The sequence below is a fragment of the Macrotis lagotis genome, chromosome 6, assembly GCF_037893015.1.
Source record: "Macrotis lagotis isolate mMagLag1 chromosome 6, bilby.v1.9.chrom.fasta, whole genome shotgun sequence".
Classification (NCBI taxonomy): Eukaryota; Metazoa; Chordata; class Mammalia; order Peramelemorphia; family Peramelidae; genus Macrotis; species Macrotis lagotis.
In genome coordinates, this window is record NC_133663.1 from 7,860,534 (window position 1) to 7,884,795 (window position 24,262).

A 24,262-nucleotide genomic window follows, 5' to 3' on the forward strand; every position below is an offset into this window, starting at 1 on the left:
TAGACTGAAAAGAACTAAATAAGGAGATTTCAGTTTCATCTGCATGTAGATAATAACTGAATTCATGGGGAATGATGAGATCACCAAGCCAGATAGTATAGAGGGGAAAGAAAGAAGACCCTAGACAGAAACCTGGGATAATCCCATAGTTAAAGCCATGATAACCTGGTGTGAAATGTGAAGGAAGGACTGAGGAATCATAGATTCAAGTTCCCAAATGTATTGATTTTTTAAGCATTGAATGCCAATTGGAAACAAATTGGGACCGGGCCTTTCCAAATATGGTGGAGACAGATTTTCATGCATTAGAACAATTAATCAAACAAGGTCAAATAAATAAAAGAAAACAATCAACAAGGATGCAAATGTTTTTAGTGGGGGGTTTTTTGGCAAGGCAAATGGGATCAAGTGGCTTGCCCAAGGCCACACAGCTAGGTTATTATTAAGTGTCTGAGACCGGATTTGAACCCAGGTACTCCTGACTCCAAGGCCAGTGCTTTATCCACTGTGCCACCTAGCCACCCTTTTAGTGGGGTTTTTTTCAAGGCAATGAGTTAAGTGACTTGCCTAAGGTCACATAGCTAGGTAATTATTAAGTGACTGAGGCCGGATTTGAACTGAAGTACTCCTGACTCTAGGGCCAGTGCACTAACCACTGTGCACCTAGCTGCCCCAAGGATGCAAAATTAAATAATCTGTTTTCCAATTGTAAGAATTATTAGGGACTTTCCAAGTATAGAGGGAAAGAATGAATTGGTGCAATTCCCTAAAATCAGAAGAAAAGAGGTGACACGTTCTTCCCAAGTGTCTATATTTAGTAATTAGAAAAACATGGAAACAATAGTTTAATAAATAATATAGTACCAGCTTTTGGAAAAGTTGTATGAGTTTCTTGGAATGTATGCTTGTGAGAAAATTCTGTCTTTAGATCTGATTTGGTTTCTAGTGACATAACCAAGGTCCTCTCTAAGCAGCAGTTAGAGAAGGGCCCAGTTTCCCAGCCATGCAGGCTTAGATTAAATCAGTACATCAAAGGCCTCTCACAATTCCTACAACTGAATAAAGGTTTCTCTCAAGAACAAGATTTATAAATGAGTAGAAAGATTGACTCAACTAGTTCTAGAACTGAGTCACAAGATGGAGTCAATGTGGTTTACTCCATTTCCATTATCACTTGCCTCAATAATTGTGAAAATTCAGCAAAGGAGGCTGAGAAAGAGAGGTCAGATATATTAAAGGAGAACCAAAAAAGAGAAGCATCTCAAAAATTGAGAGGAGAAAGAATCAATGAACAAATAATGAGCAGTGTCAAATTCTCAAATGAAAATTACCCAAAAACCCATCAGATTTGATCATTAAGAAATCATTGGTCATTTAGCAGGAAATAATTTCAGTTCACTTAGTAGGTAAGAAATAAAAGTGAAAATGTGTTTCCTTCTTTAGGATCAAATATAAAATCTGCTATTTGACATGTAAAGCTCTACACAGTCTGGCCTCAGTCTCTATTTCCAGTCTTTAACGATCGACTCTACATACACTCTATGGCTCAGCTAGACTGGTCCTGCAGGCCATTTTTCCTACCATATGCCACCTTTCTGGACTTGGACTTTGGTATTATCTAATGCCTGTATGTAATGCTTGCCCTATTCCTCTCTCTCTCTCCTTACTTCTAGTCTCATTTCAAATCTTCTCCAAGAACCTTTTCCTCATCCTTCAATACATTTGCATTTATGCTGTATAGCTATAGTATATCATACTGTGTTATCTTATTATATTATGTGTATTTATTATATTGTTATCTTATATTGCTTTGCATTGAATTACATTGTATTATATCGCCTTACATTATCTCAGATCACCTTATATAGCATATTACATTATATTACAGTCATACACACATATATATGTCTATGTGATTATTTGTATTTATATAAAATATGTGTTCATATAGTATAAATATACATATGCATGTATATAAAATGTGTATATATCACACTAGTGTTGGGCGTAAAGAAGTCCCAATTTTCTGTGTATAGGTTTGTGTAGACACACACAACTCATAATTAAATGTTTTCATTTACTCTCTGAGTTCTTTAAAGACAGGGACTCACCTTCTGGTCTCTTTTTGTACTCTCAATACTTAGTACATGATAGATACTTGACAAATCCTCATTGCCTGACATTATCTTCATACTATATTACTTCCATTGATGAATAGATGAAAGAAGCAATGGAAGGGGGCAGCTGGGTGGTGCAGTGGATAGTGCACCAGCCCTGAAGTCAGGAGGACCTGAGTTCAAATCCGGCCTCAGACATTTAATAATTTCCTAGCTGGGTGACCTTGGGCAAGTCACTTAATCCCATTGCCTTAATTTAAAAAAAAAAGAAGTAATGGAAGGATAGAAGTGATTCAGTCTCACTGTTGGGTTTCTTCTTGATGTTAGGCTGGGCCACTTCCTATTGGGGTGGGTATTCTTTAGAAGAGTTATAATTGGGACTTTGCTGAACCCAAGGATTATGGTACTAAATGAGCCTTAGCTTGGTGATAGAGATTCAGGAAGTTCTGCTCCCCAAACTTTCTCCCCAACCCCAGCCTGGTTTTGTCCCATCTGGTATCTCCCTATTTTCATTCATTATTTTCACTGAGTGAGTGTAGCGCTTGGTTATTTCAAGTCTGCTGAAGGAGTGACAGTGTTGGCAGCTTCCAGAGGGAAAGCTCAGGGTAGCCCACCCTTGTTATTCTGCTGTTCTTTAGGGTATTCCATGGGGGCAGGCAGACAAGGGTCTTTGGAGGTGACAGTCCCTGCATCAAAACTCTGATAGCCATATGTGAGCCAACAGAGAAGAAGAGGGGTGGGGGGAGGAAAAGGGGAGCTGGTCAATCATTTCTTGAGCCCTCTTGGTCTTGCCAAGGCAGAGCTTTCTGAATTTGACGGGTCCTCTCCAACAGCTTCCTGCACCACCCAAAATAGATTGTATCTGCTTAGCAACAAGTTGGAAGTAGCAGCCTGGTAAACCAGACTTCGTTTCCATCCAAAAGAAAGTCAATCACAAGTTAAAAGGTCTGTACAGAACATTTCCTTGATTCATAATGAGATGTATTTTCAAAAGGTAAAGAATTCAGAAGGAAAGAATTCTTTTTAGGAACACGGGGGCTCTGTTTTGACACAGACTCGGTTTAATTTCCATATGGGGAATGTGGGAATCAGATTAAACCACTAGCTTATAAATAGCTGTGAGTCTGTAGCCTGAGTCTTTGGGTCGTTTGTTTATTGATGCATTTAGACTTCAGTCACCCCATTTTTCCCCAAGGCCTTAGGGTGTAACCATTTTTTATACAGTCTCCCTTCTTGAGTCTGTGAATGAGCATGAACAAAAATGGTGATACAGTGAAAACCACTAGCCATATAATCCAAAGCCCTGGGTTCAATTCCTGGCTTTCCTATTTCATTCTTGGTTCCCCCACTTGCTCATAGGCAGCTGGGGGTCTCAGTGGAGAGACTATGGGGCCTGCATTCGGAAGATTAAACCTTTAGTTTAAAGTTGCCTCAGAGGTTTTATAGTCATGAGACCCTGAACAAGTTACTTAAACTCTCCTTCATCCTCTCATCTATAAGAGAAAATGGTTAACCCCAATGGCCTCTCCATCCCTTTCTGTTCTAAGTCTGGAATCCACAACCATAGGATAGAGCTGGTGTTCAGGTATCCAGTGTATTCCTAAGGCAGGGGAGGTAGAGGTGGGAATGAATGGGGCTCACCTGCATTGGCTAACTTCATTTACAATTGGCAAACATCAAAAATGTCTTTTCACAGTTCTCACCTTGGAGGTAGACAACTAATACATAATGTCTTGCCGTGTTGATGGTCACCTGAATATAAATGCTCTTTCTATGACATCAAGTCCAATTTTGAGGCAATCACCAAGGGCCTTCAGAATCCTGGACTTTCTGAATCACAGTGACCCTAGAAAATCTTGGAATAAGAGAATCCAAGCCTCCCCAAGAAGTTCTACAGGCCCTCAAGAGAAGCAACTTGGGTTAAGAGACATTCAATGGCTCAAGAACCTGCCTCTTGCTACCTCTGTGACTTTTGGCAAATCACTTCCCCTTCTATGGGTCTCTGCCTATTTCAGAAGGTCTCTGGGAAGATGGGGGTGTGAGCAACCCTAACACCACTGGGGAATCCTTTCTCCTCCCATACATTTGCCCTGCCACTGGATCCCAAAATTGTTTGGACTTGACTATCAAACCCATCTGCTTCATTAGGACTCTGGGGCTTTTCCATCTTTCTGAATGAATTTTCTTTTATGTTTTATCTCCCCCCCCCATGGAAATGTTCTTTGAGCACTGAGACTTTTCCACTTTTTTCCTTATTTGTATTCCCAGAACATAACATACTGCTTGCCATTTGGTAAGGACTTATATGCCCTCTTTCCCATTCAACTGAGAAAGTTGACCTAGATGGCCTTCAAGGTACTTCCAACTTTAAATTTCTTCTCCTTGGATGAAAAGTAGTACAGTGAATAGATTTCTGGAGTTATTCATCTTTCTGCGTTTCAAATCTAGCCTCAGAGTCTTACTAGTTGTGTGACTGTGGGCAAGTCAACCCTGTTGACCTCAATTTCTTCTTCTGTAAAATGAGCTGGAGAAGAAAATGGCAAACCTCTCTATGAAGAAATCCCCAAGGGGTAATAAAGGGACAAGGATTTGAACATGACTGAAACAACTGAACAATAATACCAAAAGATGCAGTCCAAGAACTGCATCTGCCCCATGTCTGATGACATTTTTATTTCTTCTTCTAGACCCAGAGTGAACTATAGCCCACCAGTACCTGATAGAGAGCATGTCAATGGGGAAGGGTCTTAGAAACCATTTCATCTAATTCAAATCCCCTCTTAGATAAATGACACCAACAAAGTTACCACAAGAAGCACCCAGATATTTATAAAGAGTTAAGCCCAGATTAGCCGGAATCAGCCACTGCTGTGGCCCAAGATGGATAAGTAAAGAGGTTTTCATTATCCACAGAATGCCGTGAGGGATAGGATGAATGGGCCAGACTTGGAATAAGAAAGTCCTGGGGTCAGATCTCCTTCTGACCTTACTTGTTATATGAGCCTGGACAAGCTGTTCAACCCTTTCTCTTCAGCCTTCTTCACCCCTCCTCACCACAGGCAATCCTCTTTGTAACTTGCAAAGAAAGAAAGGGGACCCTTTCACCATGGGGACTGTCATGAGTGGGACAAAACCTATGGCAACTCTGTCCTCTTTGGACAAACATCCACCAAGTGCCAAGGACATGAGGCTCAATTCTGAGCCTCTAAGCAGTTACTCTAAGAAGGAGAGCCTGGATTCCAGCAGTCCTCAGAGGGTCACATCCTAGAGAAGCAGATTCTGTGAAAACAGTTTTCAGACCAGGAAATGCCAGCATCTCCCAGTAAAATCTCTGTCTGGGTCACCAAAAACCAAAGCTCCTTGCTGCAAGATTTCCATTTCACTAATGATTCCTCCACAAGTTCTATTATATAATCAGCCCCACGTGCCTTTCCAATAGTAGCTGATTCACAGAAAGGTGCTTCAGAGAAGGTTTGTCAAGGACACCTTGGTTATGTAAGGGAAGGTCTGCCTGTACTTTGTCTCCCTGGCAATAGCTCACCTTCTGGCTGGCTCTGACATGCCCAACTCTAATTTCCTCCTTAATGCAGTGATTACAGATGCTACTGACCCCCTTTTCCCTCCTAAGTTTCCTCTTTTTCCCTGACTTCCAGGTGTAAATGCCCATGGTTTATCCCCCCCCCCCCCCCGCCATTCATTCCTGTCCTGAATCTTCCTTCCAGCCTTAAGACATAGGGACTCCATCTTAGAGCCTTTTATCTTCTTTCTCTTTCCTCCTTTGGTGAGCTCAATCACATGGATTGGCCCATTGTTATAGTCCTGCTCAGATTGCCCAGTTTCTCCCTAGAGTTCCAGTTGCACCTTTTAAACCACCTCTTAGACCTCTGCCCTGATGGCCCTGATGATTTCACAACCTCAACCCATCCAAATCTGGACCCCTCCCCATCTGCAAATCTTTCCATTCCCCCACTCCTCTTTCTGATCATGCAGACTTGCTACTGGGAATCACCTGGGAGCTTGTATTGCCTCCCACATCCATGCTGAATCAGTTGCTAGGTCTCATCTTTTCTACTTCCACATTTTCTCACATCTAGCCCTTCCATGTCACGCTGTCAAAATAGCCACCACCTTGAAACAGATACTCTTTTTTTTAACCTAAAACTATTGCTTGTTGCATATATCATTCACTGGCCCAGGTCCTCCTGCCTCCATTTTCCCCCCCTCTCAAAATAGGCTTATGGAGCAGACAAGTCTTGTGATCCCCTGTTTTAAATCATCCCCTCTCTGAGGGAAACATCATTGAACTCCCACTGCCTACCAAAAAGAGGATCAATTCCTTCTACTGTTATTCAAAGACTTTCACCTTTAGGGTTCAATACTTCTCCCCAGAAACCTCAGTAAAGTAGACCAAGACAAGCTTCAGATCTATACCCCTCTCAATTTCACTCAAAATATTTTCCCCCACATTTCTGACTTCATCCAATGAGGCAGTGGAAATGGGGAAGGGACTGTCCCAGGAAGTGGTGGGTTGCCTCTCATAGGGGATGATGTAGATTACTGATTACTGAGGTCTCTTCCTAGGCTAAGCTTGTGGGATGCTGTAACTCTCACCTGTACTCTGGGGGATTGTGTCTGGTGTACCTGCAGATGTACATGACCAAGAAATGAAATCTTTCTTCCTTCCTTCTGAAGGAGACGTTCCCATCAACCCCTAATTCCTATCATCTCTTTAGCTCCTTTGACATCAGTCTCACATATACTAGAAAAACACAAAGTCTAGGAAGCTGGCATCCTCTTAGCAGTGGGGATTCACTGGGAATACAGAGCTTTTGCCAGCAGAGGGCAATAGCTGCCAGGCAATCCCTAATGCAGACTCTGGCAGCCTGCAAGAGCCTCTCCTCTGCCCAACCCAGGCTCTGACTCCTCTTGGAGTACCACGGAGGAGATGTCAAGGTTTCACAGAGGATCCTGTGAATGAAATCAATGTGACTTACACAGAGGGTCTGAGAAGACAACTCAATGACATCGACTGACTACATTAATCTGTGGCACTGAGTTTAATAGATCTGAGATGGATAATCACAACTAGCCTTCCATTCACTCATACAAATTGTAGGATTTGGAGATTTCACCCTTTCTCAGCCCCACACATGGGTAAGCTCCCAGATGAGAATGACACATGAAATAATTTCCTAGAATGGTAGGAATGTGAGAGGCCTCCAAGGTCATCTTGTCCAGTAGACAAATCCCCCATAGTTTTGCAGAGGAGTTTACTAGGGTACAGAGAGAAGGGAGCTGACTTAGCCAAGGTTGTATAGTGAATGATATCTCTGGTGCCAGTTGTCTATTGTTTTAAAAAGGATTTTTTTTTGTCTGTGCCTCAGTAATAATCCTCCTTTCTCTAGGGTTTCAAACTGACAATGAACTTTCTTCATTTCCCTTTGATGAGGGAAATTCAATGATTATAAATTTCATTTTTAAAAGGACAGGATCATGAGGGAATGACCTGAGGGTTTGTTGTTTAACAGACCCTGTCAATTATCAGAGGGTTTCAAAGCAGAATGTGGGGATAACAGTCATTTTGGGGGAACAAATGAACCTTCTGCTGAGGAAATGAGAATCCATAAAGAGGGAAAGCATATTCTGTAGTTCACCATTCTGAACTAGGTACACACATCCTTCATTGGAACTGGTCCTCCTGCCTCCACTTTTTCCCCCCTCTCCAAACTAGGCTTCCTAGGGCTGACCTGATCCCCTATTTTAAATATCTCCCCTCTCAGGGAAACATTGAATTTCCACTGCCAACTGAATAAAGGAGCATCTCATTATGCCAATATTCAAAGACTTGCCCAGTATTTTTCCCCAGGAACCTCAGTTGAGTTAATAATCAGATGCTAGTTCTACCTCTGAATACTGGTGACTCAAAATGAGCTGAGGATACATTCTATTGAACAGCACCAGCCTCCAACAAAGTAAATACAGCTAGTTAAGCAGATTATCCTAATTTCACTTTGTAAATAGGAAATTAAATCTCCATCTTTGTAGATGTCACTCCCCTTCATACATTACAATCAAACTTTTTCAGTTTTCCTCAGATATAAACTCCATTTCTCACCACCATGACTTTGAATTGAATATCCTTTATTATTGGATGGAATGTATTGCCAAGACACAGGTAATAGGCAACCTATCTGGGATTCAAATCCAGGGCTTTTCCCACTATATGCTTGAGATAGAGCTTTCACTTAGAAGAATGAAGGGAGTCATTCAGTTCAGATATATAAATTTGATGTCTCAACTTATTTTAGTTCATTGATTCAATTGGGTTTGCTCTTCAGTCAATCAAAAATGGATGACTGAGGGGCAGCTAGGTGGTGCAGTGGATAGAGCATCAGCCCTGGAGTGAGGAGGACCAGAGTTCAAATGTGACTTCCGACACTTAATAATTTCCTTGGGCAAGTCACTTGATCCCTTTGCTTTAAAAAAATACATGGTTTTTAAAAGTTGGATGACTGTTTTTCCTTTGCTTAATAGTATCTTCTGTAAGCTCTTGCACCCTTCTTAGTTGAGATGATGCTAGATTTTTAAACTTTTCTCATGGGTTACAATCTGTTGAAATTCACTTTCTTCATCACTTTTTCCTCAATCAAATCTAGTAATAGATTCTCAGATTTATAGTTTAGTGATAGCTGATGCTCAACATAAGACATCAGATGAGTCTTTTTCTCTGATACCCATGACTTCTCAAGTCTCTCTAAGGCAGAAATTATCAGTCCAAGATCTACCAGTTTTAGCTGTTTCCATGGTATGGGAAATATGGTAAATTAAAAACCCAAATTAAGTCAACAAAAAATCATTCAAAATAAGATAAACAAAATGATCCTTTAAGTCAGGAATTAAAGTACATTGAACCTGAATTCATTTAGCACCCTCATCCAGTTCCTATATAATTGGCAGTGAAGCCCTAGGACAAACAAAAGGTTAAATAAAAACCCATTCTTACACTCTGTTTCTCTATTCCTCTTATCAGAAACATTAGGATTCTGGTTCTAGGCTGTGGAAGTTTGCTACTAGGGGCCACAAACCTAAAATACCAGTGCCAGAGAAAGCAACCTTGGCTAGTACCAGGGAGAATAAACTGTAATGCCACTGCCAGAGAAGAGCTAGATCTAAGGATTGTTAACAAGTAGAGGACCCTGCTCATGTGGGGAGTTGTACCTCACTCTACCAAGTTTAGGGGGGATGGGGGGAGAATAAACAGTATCCAGCTAGGGCTGATTCTGATGACCCCAATGTCCTTTGTGATACAGTCCTAGGCTGGTGAACACTGAAAGGCCCATTGTGGAAGGAGGCTCAGAAAATTGTGGAAGGAGGCTCAGAAAATTTGAGATCCAAGCACTAAAGAAAGAAGTTAATGATAAAGAAAATTAAGGGGGAGGAGAACATTAAAAGTACCAGATTTCAGGAAGAATAAAATTCAAAGACTTTGAACAAAACCAAATAAATCATCAGGAAACTAGTCACAACTAAAGGAAATATGGCCTCCAGATCTAGTAAATTAGTCCAAGTATCTATGAATAAATCATGAAGAAAAAAATGATCCAACACTTGATGGACCCTGTAGAATTTAAGGAAAATTTGCAACCACAACATGTTTTTCCTGCTTGTTTATGAGAGCAGAATGGCACTATGAAAATAATGAGCAGAATAGAAAAAAAAAGAATTTGCAATGGCAAGCCACACCAAAGAAACAAAAGAGAAAACAATAGCTTGGGAATGAAATTCATAAAACTGAAGGACAGACTAGAAGAAGGGAAGCAAAAAGCAGTAACATTAAAGGAGAATATATTTACTATGTAAGCAAAATATTTGAACTCAAAGACAGAATACACAGAGATAGCTGAAGGCTCAAAAGTCACCCAGAAGGACAAGACAGGACAATAGGACAATAAAATAAAACAAAACAAAACAAAACAAATAAAACTCCATATATATATATATATATATATATATATATATATATATATATATATATATATTAATACCATAAATAAGAAAATAATAGAAGAAAACTGCCTAGAACTTCTAAGCATAGGAAATGAAATCTAATTCAAAGGAGTCTCAGATAACCTCCAAAAAACCAAACAGAAACAGAACTGGAAACTCTAAGATAAATAATGGTGATGCAGTCGATGGAGCATTGACCTTGAAGTTGGAAGGATCTGAGTTCAAATCCAACTTCAGACACCTGATAGAACTGTAACCTGGAGCAAGTCTCTTAATCTTATTACCTTACCAAAAAATAAACAAATACATTTTTAAAAGAATAATTGTTACATTTAACAAATAAATTAGAAAACAACAAATTTTACAAACTATAAGGAGAAAATTGAGGGGAAAAAAAGAAATGATATTTTAAAAAATATTAACCCATTAGAAAGACTAGGAGGGATTGTGAGTTTAAGATATAGTCCAGTGTTATGTAGCCTGCAAGTCTGAGTTTAGCTGTATAGTATAAATGATTGATGTTCATTAGTAATTAAGGATTTGAGACACCTTTAGGGGAAAAAATAACCCCCCAAAAAAAAGAAGTAATAACAACAAAAAAGGCAAATCTAAACAATCCAGTCTTTACTTCATACTTTGCAAAGAAGACAAAAAAATTGGTAATAACTCAGTGTTGGAGGGTTGTAAAAGGAAAAGTACACTAATGCATTGTTGGAGAAGCTGTGAAATGGTACAGACTTTGGAGTTTTGCCAATAAAGTGACCAAAATGTCCATAGTCTTTGAACAAGAGATTACATTATTGAGCTTTTACTCCAAGAAAGTCAATGATAAGAAAAAGACCATCTCTATATTTAGAGGGACAAGGAACCTGAGACATTTTTTGTGTACTACTCCCTTCGTTTCTTTTTTTTTTAAGGTTTGGTTTTTGTTTTTTTTTTTTTTGCAAGGCAATGGGGTTAAGTGGCTTGCCCAAGGCCACACAGTTAGGTAATTATTATTAAGTGTCTGAGGCCAGATTTGAACTCAGGTACTCCTGACTCCAGGTCCGTTGCTCTATCTACTGCACCACCAAGCCACACCTACTCCATTTCTAATAAAAGAAAATGAAGTTTAAAGATATGATGTGATTTGTCTAAAGTTTCCAAGCCTGAGTTTTAATATGACTACTCTGACTCCAAATCTAGAACTCTTTCCACTGATTATGTTGCCTATGAACTATTATCTATAATCATCACCTCTGTGGATCTCATTTTCCTTACTGTAAAACAGTTAGAACGAACAGGTTTTTTCCTTTTGTGTGTGTGTGTGTGTGTTTTAGATCCTTTTCATAATCTAGTGAGGATGATGGACCCATTCTTAGAATAATGTTTTTACATGCATAGGATGTTGATGTTTTCAGAACTATAATAAAATTTACAATAATCAAGAAGAAATAATATCAATGAGGAAAAAACATGTGGCCTGAAGTGAAGCATATTTTTAAAGATATTATTATCTATTATCTATTAAAAACCCCAGCAGATCTGATGTTGAAATACAAATCCATGCTACAAGGAGATAACATAACGCAGAGATTGCCATAATCAGCAACCAACCTGATAAGTAGTAGAGATAGCTACCAAACACAAGACCAGGCAAGGTTATAGATTTGTCTGTGAAATCTTGTAAAGATGATGGACAGTTATGAGCAGTATCATCACCTAAAGCAAAGGCAATCCATGGAGAATAAAACCAATTGAAAGAAAGCTTTCTGAGATCAACAACTACTGTGTAGTCATCCAAGAGAGGGCACCCAAGAGTGCAAATGGAAAGAGAACTATAAACAAAAATGGCAAAGATCTGTCCCACCAAACAAAGGGTTGTTATTTGTTGGCTTTGTTGTTCTTGTTGTTTTTCCCAGTCAAGGATAGTGAAACCACCACCTTTCCAACCTGATTTCATACTTCTTGAGGATCTTTTAGAAAAATAAAATAGAAATGACCCTAAAGATAACAAGCAAAGGAAGGCAGATTAGATAAAGTGGAGGAGAGTCATGAAGGCGGTGATATTATTGTGAGGGCACTGATTATTTCATCTGAAATTTTTTTAAGGTAGGAAGAAAATAACAAAGGCATGGGAAGAATACAAGTTTAATACCAAAACTGGCACTTGAAAGAACACCAAAATGGCCAATCTATACACCTGCTCAATCTATATACTTATTGAACTTTTTATTTTTGTTGATGAATAAGAAAAGAAATCCAAGATGAATTAAACCATAATCTTATAGGATCTTGTAATAACGAGCTCCCAAGATCCTCCTGAATGAATCTGTAATCACTTCAAAGAATTTGTCCAGACTATCCACACAGGAAAGCCAAGCATATAAAGAATGCCAATTGCCCAGATTTTAACAATGTGAATGGGTGTGTATAATATTCATATATATATATATATACACATATATAAATATGCATAAATATATGTTTATGTATTCTATGTGTATTTTAACTATAGAGAAATATGTGGGTACGCATCTATTGACCATGTATTGTATATAAGTCCATTTTGTACTTATGTGAGCCTGTATGTAGTGCTTTGTATGTGAATATATGCATAGATATATAAAAATCCACATATCTGAGACAGACAATAAAGATCGAAAAGAAGCCAAGTTTGGAGTGAAAAGGAGGAACATAACAGGCTGAATTGATTTTGGAAACTGGAAAGTACTTTGACTCTGGAACAAGATTTCTCAAAATATCAAAGGCCTGTGCTTCCAAAACAAATATCTTCTTGGGGTTGTTAGTATATCGTAGCAATCCCTAGAATAACAATGACCCTAAAGAACTAAATATGAGCCTCCCAGAGAGGGCAGTAGGGAAGTACAAGGTGGGGTGAGCAGACTGAGGTATATCACCAAAGTGGAATCTTGAGAAAGAACTGACTAAAGGATTTCATCAAAGAACTAATGATGACAAAGAAGATGAGTTGATCAAATGACTAAAGTGGAGACATCCAGGGTTTTCCATTGGTTCCCACCTTACACTGGGGGAAAGAAAAATCAGGTTTTCAACGGATTGGGCAATCCCCCTGTGGCAAAATGTGGGGAGGGAATGGGCAAGAACTGCACAATATGGGAAGTGGTCTGCAACCCATTTGGGAAGAAAATCCAAACCTGAAGAAATCAGAGATGTATTTGAGAATTTGAGTATTAACTTAGCATTATTTACATGTGCTTGGTGCTGATATGGAAGGGAAAGGAAAGATAATGGAGATCCTTCACTAAAAGAGAATATTGTCTAAAAGAGAGAAAGAAAAACCCTGGGGTAAAGCAATGGGTGGTGAAAACCCCTGGGGACATAAAGGTGAGTATCAGAGACAGATTTTCAAGCCTGCCAATTCATCTGGGGGAACTTAACCCCAGAAAAGAGCTGAGAAAAAGCAACTCTTTTCTTCTTTTGTTAGGATAGGGGGCTATGGATATTCACAGTCCTGAATACTTTCCAAATCCAGCTATTGGATTGGTTGGTCTTATTGAATTGTATTTCCCCCCTTCTTTTTTTTTATTAATTAAAAAACATCATTCTCTTATTTTATTCAGTAATAGATGTTACTTTTAATATATGGAAAGAGGAAGGATAAATATGGAAATAAAAGTGACATAAAATTTATAATATTTTAAATGAAATATTGAGGTACACTTACCATCTGATAGTAAATATTATTGTTATAATTGTCTTAGCACCCTGATTTCTACAATGCTTTAGAAGCTTTGGAGGATGACAAATGTGGTTGGATCTGGACTGAATTGTATCTGGGGACTGACAGCCATCAACTGAGCCCTTTACTGTGCCTAAATTTTCAGTGACCCTCAAGTATTCTTCTATGGAACAGGTAGATGGAATGGATCCATAGCAACTACCAAAATGCACTTGACTGATGTGGCCAAACTAGAAACCAAGCTGATGTCATTTCCATGGATATTCTCTAGATCTTTGGAGGAGACCCCTTCTTGGCTAATCTGACTGAAGGTTATGGAAAGTGAATGAGGACTATGCTCGATTGCCTTCTAGCACAACTGAAGTTACCCTCCAGTCTGGCAGGAGCCAGTCAGAACCCTCACTCTCACTGTCTTAGAAGCCACACAACAACTAAGGCCAGGCCTTCTACACAAGCCATGTCCTGCCCTTCAGGATAATACATCCCCTCTCCCTCAATAGCACATCACAAATGACAGGAACTCTCCAACAATAGTCCCAAAGCTATTGGTGGATAAAGAGGATGAGTGGCAGTAGAAGTGTGAAGGTCAGCCAGGAGTAGCTGAACAGGGTCTGCTTATCCCCTAGGAGTTCATCTGATTTGTCTCTAGATGTTCTGTCCCACAATGAAGCTCCTTGGTGGATCTGAAGAATACTTCCATTGCATGTCCTAACCAACCCAGTCCCCACTCCCTCCTACTCTGAGAGAATTGGGAAAAAGCCAGAAGTGTTCCCTTCTCCACTGCACTACCATTAAATCAATAGAAAGTTGATGCTTGTTTGTTTGTTTTTGAAATCCTAAAATAGGACACGCCTCTGGCACCGCCCTTCTACTCTATAAACAACTGAATAACTCGTGTTTCTAAAAATCCATCCAGACCAGAAAGCTATAGCTGAGGGTTAAAGGGGTTGCAGTGGGACCTGTACCCTTTAAGGAGGCATTCTTTGTGGCATGATTTCAGTGGGTTCAGTTAACTGTCTGGCACAGCAATCAGGACTATCTGTGAGATAAATGGAGAAAGGGTGGAGGGAAGGAGGAGACCAAGCAGACACATCAACCACCCTTGCACTTTTATTTTTAATTTTTCAAAAGCCGGGGCTGGGTATTTGTAATAAAAACCCAGGGCTGAAGATCCAGGAGAGTGGATATTAATAGTTCTGCTCTTTCTGACCCATGAAAGCTGGAGTTAATCCTTGCATTTGAGGTGCCAGTGTCTGTGTTGGTTGAAAGACTGGTTGCTAAGCTTTGGGTAAAAAAAAAAAACCACACTGTTGGGTGCTTTTCCAGACTAACTTCAAGGGTTGCATTAGTTCAAGGGGAAATCTCCTGCAGACAACTACAAATATCCATTTAACTAGGGGCAGCTGAAGCCAGATCGAAGGACCAGAGGAGCATGGCTAGGATTCCCAGCCTTCCCCCATCATGAGTCCCCACAGTTTGGAGCTTTTGAGACACTTCTTTCTGCTTCATTCTCATTTACTCCTTGCTTTCTCTAGAGCACTGGATCATCAGGAGACTTAGATCCTATTCCTAGCATGACGACTGATATGAAAGATAACCTTTAGCATGTCTCGACCTCTCTATCCATCAAAAGGAGATAGCATGACTTGCCCTCCATTCACTAAAGTGACAAATGAAAAGCAAATGTTATATAAAAGCCCTTTGAGTTTCAAAAGAACAATCCTAGTTGACATTTTTATAGTAGTTTAACCTCTACAAAGTCCTCTCAGTTAATCCTCCAAACAGCTCTCTGACCCAGCTAAGTATTTATCTTGTGACCATTTTACAAATGAGGAAACTGAGGCACAGAGCATCACCCAGGCTCACAGAGTTTCTAGAATGATATCTCCTCAACTCTGCTGCCTGTCTTCCAAGAGTGGGTTTCCTCTGATTGCTTTAACAGACTATACAGTTCCACATTCTGCTGAGTGGAAGTAGACTGTGGGAGAAAGGGCCCCTCTCATTTTCTTCCAGAGATACTACTCTGTCCAAAACAAATGACCACTGTGGATTTGAGGATTAACTATTTCACCACAATCTATTGTTTGCATCCTTCTGCCCTAAATAAAGTCAGTTGGATGTGGTGACTTTATTTTAATTTTATATTTATCCTATAATCAAACCTTATGGTTATAAATATGAATGAAGCCTCAATATCCCAAATCTCCCTCTCATTTTGGACATGTTTTGGGACATTTTATTTTTTTGGTATTCTGTATATATTGTGCAGGAATGAGGGCTGGCCTCAAATTGGGGAAGACCTGAATTCAAAACCAGACTCTGTCAACACATTAGCAACATGACCCCAAGCAAATAACCTCTCTAAGACACTCTAAACATTCTAAAACACTCTATAAGGTCATTAGTTGCAGAGGCATCTTCCTTACTTGAGGATTCTTTCTAATAAGCAAACTATAGATCTGGTCTAATCCTTCCTTCATGATAGGAGCTCAGGTCCCTTCTCTTTTTCATATCTCCTTGACCTTTAAATTGTCTGAGAAACTCCCAGTTAAATATTAAATTAATTATTTATTTTATTTATGTTTCATAATTTCTAATTATAAATTATATGTGGTGTGTATTTATAATATGTAATTATAAATATATAGAAATACATAATTTTTACTTGCAATACATATAAATCATTTGAAATTTTAATTAATTGTAAAAATAAATCAATTAAAATGAAAATTCAATATGAAAGTTATGATTACATTGTGAGGTCATAGTAGACCACAAGTAGACCATACCACAATTTGAAATATAAGATTGTTTGTTCACATGTATCTGAGAGCAAATCCCTCAGATTTCCACATTCCCCCACACCCACCCAAAGACAGTGATGCGGAGATGGCTGCCCCTAGGGAAGGGTGGAGAAGCAGACAGAATACAGAGCAAGTAAGCAAGGAAAGTCAGCCTCATCCTTTCTACAGTAACATACACCACAGAGCAGGCCCATGACAAGAACCATTAAAGCTAGCCTGAGGTTATACCACAGACTCAAAACCTTGAATAATTGAGCTGAGTGAAGAAGGTACTCTTTGGCAAAGATCACCTTGACTCAGTGGGTTTGCCTTTGTACAGGATCCTTGGCCTAGGGACCTCCTAGTTATCCATAAACCTAAACCTCCAGGGGTCAAGTTCTTCAGTTCTAACAGAAGTCCTATCACTCAGCAAACTCCTAAAAGCAGACATTCCTGTTCTGTATTCCTGGAACAGAGGGATAATGCGAAGGAGCTTTGACGGCCTAAGGACTTGTAGTCATGGTCACTTTCTTGCTCAAAGAAAACTTTAATAAGATTGACTCAGGTATAACATCTGCTCTGAATCATCCTAATTTCACACTTGCAGTCAGTGATCATCCTCCCAAGATGGTGGCTTTCATCCTCATTTCTAAGGGTCAACTCAATTTACATTTCTAAATCTATAGCTTATGAGCCTCTACCAACAGTCTTTCCTTGTAACAGCCAATAATCATAAGGAACTCAAAACAAAATCAGCCATTATAAGAACAGGAGTTTATTTTCTTTTCCTTTTAAACTTAGAGTGTCCTCTCCCATAAACCCCGCAGAGAATTCATAAGAAGAGTATGACAACCTTGCAGAACAGTGTCAGTGATACCAACATAGAGGATCATTATGTGTCCAAATCACCTGTGCTTCTGTGGGTTCTGATGTCCTTATGTGGCCCCAACTCATTCAGCCAATTCTTAACTAAAATCTCAAGATCTGTTTCTCTCCAGATCAATGTCTCAACACCAAACCTCTATGCTTACTTCCTAACAAACATTTCTCAACAGTTCCTTAATCTGGTAAGTTAACAGGCAATCACATTACTGGATGGGAAGAGTCCCTGCTTTGAAAATCTATTTCAAAGTTGTAGACTATGTGGTAGGGAAAGGAAAAGAGACTTACTTCCCTTCCAAAAAAATTAAGAGATGAAGAGTAATTTTTTTTCTCAGAGGCTGAGATTTTTGCTTGACTACTCCTTTCTGCCCAGACTGCAGTACAGAGATGGTGAACCCAACTTGTTAAGGATGATTGGCACTGTAATACATCTTCTCCAGGTGGACAACCAGATTGAATTTCCAATAAAATCAAAGAAAACTTCTTCACATTTTAAAAGGGAAGGCAGGATGTAGCTGTGTCATCTGACCCTCTAATTCCATCCAGGAGGCCTCTTTCCACACTTCTTAAATGGGGAAGAGGGGATTGATGCATCTTTAAACTTAGTTTAACACCTTATTATTGACTTTTTGTGTTTTCATCCTAGGTTTTCTTGGCTGGAAATTAGTTAGAGTCCAATTCTCCATTACAAGAAAAAAAATGACTGTAAGCATGCGCCTTTATCAGACTCAACCCCTTTTTCAACTCTGAAGCCAAGAAAATTAATGGCTGTGGTGGGATTTCTCCCTGCCAGGGAACCCAGCTCCCTATTCTGGGTCCCCAATATCAATATTACAACAGTCAAAGTGATTAAAATAATTCTAATAGAAATGTTAAGATGGGAGGTAGGGGTAACTGAGATCTGATTTCTATGAAGATGAGCCTTGAACTATTCTTTATAATATTCATATTATGCATCTTCCTCCAGAGGGAATATTATCCACCAATCCTATATTTATAGTATTAGTAGTCTATTTTTGTTCTTTCCATTTAGAGGCTTTATCCAGACAATTGTCATTTAAATTCCATATCACAATAGTATTTATAACTAAGAGAGACACTAGAGATCATCTAAGGCAAGGCCTTACCTTTCAAAGGTAAGGACAGTTAGGTCTAGAGAGAATAAGTGACTGAACTAAGGTCCCTACAAAATTCCTTCCATTGAAATGCATTTTTTATCAGTTCTTCAAGTATTTAAAATTATAGTTCAAGTATTTAAGATTCTTTGAACATCTACTGGATAGACTTTTCCATGGTCAAGAAATTCATCACCTTGATATCTCCCTGGGCATAAAGCCTTTCCAATTGAGTTGGACTGTTCTTTTAATAAGAGACCCATGTTTTACTACCAGGAAGATAGTTAAATGTGTGTCAAGATCCTAGGACATGCAAGAAATATTGTCCTATTTTCTCAGTCTCAGAGAGCCAAGGTTCAATCACTTTCCATGATGATTTAAATATAGAGTAAATCCTGGTAATATTAACAACCTCAAAAACTTGTGTGACTAATACTGCCCTCTAGTCCATGACTGCTCTATTGAAGAGAGATGGGTACAGACTTTCAGGATATCATAGGTCAATAAGAATGATGGCTTGACAAACAAAAGAGATGGCACATACCCTTCTGCCCCACTGAGTCATATTTAAAGGAGAACTGATTGCTGTGACATTCCTTAATGATTAGAAAGGGCTGATAAAATTTACTGTTAATTTTTTTACAAATGTGAAGTTTCACAGAAATGCTAAATAGTATATTTTATGAAATGTCACATTAAAGGCCTTACTAACATTAATAATTCAGATCTTTTCATATTCGTTTGATTTCTGAAACATTTCCCTTAATGCAGTCTATGATAACTTTCTCATCATGGCATCCTCACAAAGGCATTTCATGAAATACTTTATTTTCATTCAAAAATAAGGAAAATGATATTCATAAAACAAGCCCCAGGCTTGTTTATGAGCACCAAAAGATGGACAAGAATGGTTAATAGGGGCTGGTGGTATCTAATACACAGGAGCAGCTAGGTGACACAGTGGATAGAGCACTGACCCTGGAGTCAGGAGGACCTGAGTTCAAACCTGGCCTCAGACACTTATAATTACCTAGTTGTGTGGCCTTGGGCAAGTCACTTAACCCCATTTGCCTTGCAAAAATCTAAATATATATAGATAGATAGATATAGATATATAGATATATAGATACACACACACACACACACACACACATATATATATATATATGTATGTATATATATATATATCCACCACAAGTCTACAGACAATATAGTGGGGGGATGAGACTCAGGAACTTCTTTACCCTCATCAGTACTTTAGAAACTCTAAGACAAGAAACTTTTTCCCAGCCACCATAGTGCTTATCACAAGATGTCTCAGGGCACTATTTATGTAAATTGAGAGGTGTGGAAAGCAAATTAACTTTTCTAGATTGCAAGCTTCTAGAGGACAGGAAACTTTGCTTAGCTTTTGATTACTCTTCTTACTGCCTAGCAGAGCAAGTTACCAAGATTCATAACTGGCACTTAGCAAGGAAACTCTTGATTTACAAAGTCTTTAATACAGGCGTTGCCTCTAATGAATACTGTGACCAAAGGCAAGACCCTCTGCCTTTCAGAGAACCATGAAACTTTGGGAGGCTAAATGGCACAGAAGAGTTTTATTATGCTTAGAGGGATATTTTCCACTCCAGGTTATCTAATGAAATTCCATCTTCAAACAACAGTCCACCAAATTGCAAAGTTTGTGGGACAAAGGAAGTCAATCTGAGAGAATTTCCTCACAGAATTAGAGGGGTCAATTTCAGGGGTCCTCAGCATTGGGTTCTAGAAGTTCTTGCATAAATATCTGTTGTATAATTGCTAGAAACTTGATTCCAAGGTTATTTATTCCTTCCTTGAAATAGCATCATTTTTACTTAACTCCACTTGGGGGGCAGCTAGGTGGTATAGTGGATAGAGCACCAGCCCTGGAGTCAAAGGAGGACTTGAGTTCAAATTCACCCAAGATGCTTAATAGTTATTTAGCTGTGTGACTTTGGGCAAGTCACTTAATCCCATTTCCTTGCAAACAACAACACCAAAACTATCTTCACCTAGTCTCCAAAAACCTCCCCAGGGAGGAGGTGTCTCAATAATGTGCTACTCCCTTATTTTAATAGATGAAGAACCCAAGTTTGAAGAGTAAAAGCTCTCCCAGTCCTTTCTATAAAGGGGTAAATTCAGGATTTGAACCTAATCCTTGGGACCCTACTTGTGTTCTTTCCAGTAGGTTTCATTAAGAAGTCAGGAACTGAACTCTGTTTCTACATGAAGGACCCTCTGCTAGATCATGTAATGTAACATGTAACATGAAGCCACAATCAACACACCTAGTACAATCCACACAAGACCTGCAGCAAAATAACCATTTTGACTGAATAACAGATATCATAGCAGATCGAAGGGTAGGCAAGTCAAGTCAACAAGCTTTAATTAAGCAACTGCTGTATGCTAGTCAGCATGATCTCTGAAACTGTAAAGAAAAGCAAATATAGTCTCTGTCCTCCAGGTTACAATCTATAGATGAAACAACACACAATCAACTATGTGTAAACACATAATACGCAGTCTAAATTGGAGGTGATCTCGGAGGAGAGGTAAAGTCCATTTAGTGAGCTCCTTCACTGCTGATTGCAAGACTTCTTGAATCCCTGCCAGGACCACTCCAGACTCCATCCTCATTGGTTCCTTCCTCTCAATTCAAAGCAAGACTCATTGTTTTATGATGAATCCCAGAGTCTTTCCTACAATAATCATTGTATCTCCTTTATGATTTTGCCCTTTGCACATCTCCTAGGACATGTCCCAATGGACCACCATGTTTGGGAAATAAACATACACCAAAGCATTTCTGTAACTGCCCTGACTGTCCTCGAATGCAGGTCACTCAGGGACCATTAGCTCTCTAGACAAGGTTTTGCGCTGGGAATTTATAGAGAAAGCAATCCATTTAATTAAACAATTCTCTCCAACACCCACCCAGGACAAATGGATTCTGGCAACAGAAGAGGTTTTGTAGTCACTCTCAGAGTCCTGCCCGCCACAGGTCATTAATATCATGATGGATTGGAGGCAATGTTCAGCCAGAGTGTTCTCAACCAAGGAGAACAGGAACATGTCATTGGACTTGGGGCTCAGAGAAATGGAGGTGAGAACAAGCAACGAGAGGCACCATTCTGAGACTTAGTCCTGTGTGGGAAAATCTTTCAAACAGAAGAGTATTATAATGATTTACAGGGACTTTTTTAAAATGGCTCTGCTCCTCCTAAAAAGTCTGACCTTTGGAATTTATCTGAAGGTATTATCTGGGCAAGATAAGAGTTTCCCCAGCCAACAATAATGCCTTCCAATATTTTTATCATATATATTTCACATGAAATAATGACTCATGTTTCTGAAGAACTTAAATAAATTAAATACATTATTTCATTCACTTTAACTTTCCTCACAATAGTCCTGTGATGTCATCATTGCATTTTTCAGATAAAGAAAACCATTTGTGGACAACAGTCATCAGAGGCTGAATTATATTGTTTGAATGACTAGAGAAGAAAAGGCATAGGACCAGAACAACCAGAAAACAGTACAGCCAACAACCCAAATGGATGCCCTTTCTCCTATGCTGATAGCCCCAAAGGAATTTATCAACCAGAGAAGGGGACTCATTCAACATTTGGGTTCCATTGTAGAAGTATTTCTTGGAAAGACTATTTCTGAGTGAGAATTCTGTGACTCCATGGTGACAAGATCTTGTATCTAGAAGGATATCTTTCTTGTAGTATCTGAAATTCTGTCTTTAATTCAACATTTATTTATACTTGTGTCTCCCTCTAGATTCAATGATGTCCTCATGTGCTCTATCTTTATGGTCCTGTGAAAGAGGAACCTTTAAAATGGGGAATAAGAGATTCATGGCATTATGTCTATCCATGCATAACAATTGGAAATCCAGGCACTGCAATTAACTATTCAGGTTCTGAGCCTAGCCATATATTAAACTAATTTATCTGAAAGCATGACTTTGAAGCCCACTTTATCTCAACTGGCAAATGATATACTTTATAGATGACATCATGAGCTAATGTTCATACCCACCTTCCCCCAGTCAATATTTGTCAGACAAACTTTTGGTGGCAAGGTTTCATATATCTAACTTGATTGATAAGCAGACAACAGACATCACATTCCACCAGGGGGCCTATAATTATGAAGTTCTATCTCTATGAGATTTTTTTGACTAGTAGTGTTTTCCAGAACATTCACACCAATGGTGTTTTCCTTGGTAACCCTTCCCATTCATCTCCATAACTTTCCAACACAATGAAGCATTGGAGAGGGAGCTGTTAATATAGATAATGTTAATAATGCTGCTTCTACTACTACTACTACTACCACCACCACCACCACCACTACTACTACTACTACTACTACTACTACTACTATTACTACTACTACTGCCACTACTACTGCCACTACTACTACTACTACTACTACTGCTGCTGCTGCTGCTACTGCCACTACTACTACTACTACTACTACCATTCCTATTACCACTAGTACTACTATTAATATTAATAACAGTTTTGAACAGCAGGTGGGTGGAAGAGGAATACAATATGCTGATGTCACATATTGAAAATGAAATTCCATTATTTCACCTGTACCTGAATTAGAGAAAGAGCAGACATTTAAGTCAGCTTCCCATAGCCAACAGGAGGAGTGTAGTTAATGAGAATTCAATACTTCATACCTCTAATATCTGTTGGGGGCCAGTGGTCTGAAGATTATCTTTGGTGATGGTCTATAACATGACTGGAAAGTTAAATGACTTCCAAAAATAATTTTTAGAATGGGAGAGGAAAAGAATGTGAAAGGGAAGGAAGAGGGAAGAAGACTGACAGACAGGAGAGAAAGTGAGACAGAGTAGAAAGTAAGTAGAGAGAGAGAGACAGAGAAATAAAAGATGATGATGATATTTTGTCCTTCATTCTTGAAGAAGACCATGCCATCAGAGATGCCATGATAAGCACATGAATTGGATTTGAGTGAGGGGAGGCTATGCTACATCACGGGCCTTTCTCCTCCACAGCCATCTTAGTTCAGTGGTCAGCTATGAATCCAGATAACTGGAGATGGCCCTGGATGCCAGGCAGTCGGTGTGAAGTGACTTGCCCAAGGTCACACAGTTAGGTTAATATCAAGTTCTGAGCCAGGATTCCAACTTTGGTCTTCCAGACTCCCAAGGCCAAGTATTCTATTCCCTAAGCCACCTAGCTGCCCTTGATAGAGAGAAACAGAAATAGAGAAAGAGATAAAAAAAAAAGAGTTAAAGAAAGAGAGGCAGATGGAGACAGAAACAGCAAGAGAAACAGAGGGAGAGATGAATTTAAAAGTGTAAGAACTTTAGAAGTTATGTGACTGAACACCCCCATTTTATAGAAGAAGAAACTGGACTCAAGGGAAATTAAGTAAACTTCCAAGATTCAACACAAGAAATAAATAGCAGAACTAGGATCAGAAGCCAAGTTCTTTGGATCCAAATTCATTATACTTCCTAGTGAACCACACTGCCTCAATAAAAGGAAATTTATAGCTTAGTACAATTATACAAAGACAATCAAATATTGTTCATATAATGATAGAATCTTTAAAAGCAGTACAATGCAAAATTTG

The 24,262-nt window shown here is 39.0% G+C and overlaps 1 protein-coding gene and 1 long non-coding RNA gene across 6 annotated transcripts in view; one reads left to right on the forward strand and one right to left on the reverse strand.

Annotated features, from left to right (window-relative positions):
* Window positions 1-24,262, reverse strand: part of TPRG1 (tumor protein p63 regulated 1) — a 378,969-nt gene that overhangs the window by 82,686 nt on the left and 272,021 nt on the right. The gene's annotated exons all lie outside the window — the stretch shown is intronic.
* LOC141491565 (uncharacterized) lies at window positions 16,714-22,569 on the forward strand. Its single transcript, XR_012469645.1, has 3 exons — window positions 16,714-16,764; window positions 18,139-18,197; window positions 21,573-22,569. It is a non-coding gene; the product is annotated as an uncharacterized LOC141491565 (long non-coding RNA).